Here is a 1,057-nt window from a genome sequence, read left to right as displayed (position 1 = left end):
ACCCCGGAGGCAGGCACGTATGGGATCAATTGTTCCCTCAAGTTTCAACAAAGGGGAAAACCGCAGCCCCACAGTGGCTGGCAACGGTCTTCCGACCTTCCTACAGATCTCCCTAGAAAAAACATTATTTATTTTATTTATTCTATTTATTTATTTATTTATTTATTTACTTATTAACCGTTCCCCTGTCGCTGGATGAAAGTGATATAGTTGAAGTTGATAGGGAGAGAGGTCTTAGGCACAGCCCGGAGACCTAGTGCCAGCCCCTCAGGGTTGCACTTCCTGATGGAGGTGAGCGGGTTGACTTTTTTTTTTTTTTTTTTTTTTTAAGGATCAACTTCCCACGCAAGATAACCAAACAAAATGATAAACAATAAAATAAGCAAACACAAACACACACAGATAAATGCAAGAACACCCGAGTGAATGAAGAATCCAGGTAAATACACGAAGAAACAGCAAACAGACGACGAATAACTAATCCTTCAATTTTTGTGGTCGAATTCACTCACGAGGTCCCAGACAGAAAACGGAGCGAAGAGGGACTCTTTTTAGTTTACCTTCCTCACGTGTAGTGGGTAACTCTAGAAGGGGGGAAGGGGAGAAGGAAATAAGGGAGAGAACTACAAGATAGGAGAGACCGGGGATAGAAAGGAAAAGAGAAAAAGAAAACGAGGGATGAAAGGACAGAACGAAATGAAACGAATATATTCTCGTACACACACACACACACACACACACATATATATATATATATATATATATATAAATAAATATATATATATTTATGTTGATATAATATATATACATAAATATAATATATTTATATATATATAATATATATATATATATATTGTATATACATAAATATAATATATATTGTATATACATACATATAATATATTTATATATATAATATATATATATATATATATATATATATATACATGCATATATAATATATATGTAAATATGTTTGTGTGCATATATATATATATATTATATATATATATGTGTGTGTATGTATATATATATATATATATATATATATATATGT

Source organism: Oratosquilla oratoria, chromosome 1 (assembly GCF_046742065.1).
Source record: "Oratosquilla oratoria isolate Oo_2021 chromosome 1, ASM4674206v1, whole genome shotgun sequence".
NCBI lineage: Eukaryota > Metazoa > Arthropoda > Malacostraca > Stomatopoda > Squillidae > Oratosquilla > Oratosquilla oratoria.
This window is presented reverse-complemented; position numbering follows the sequence as displayed.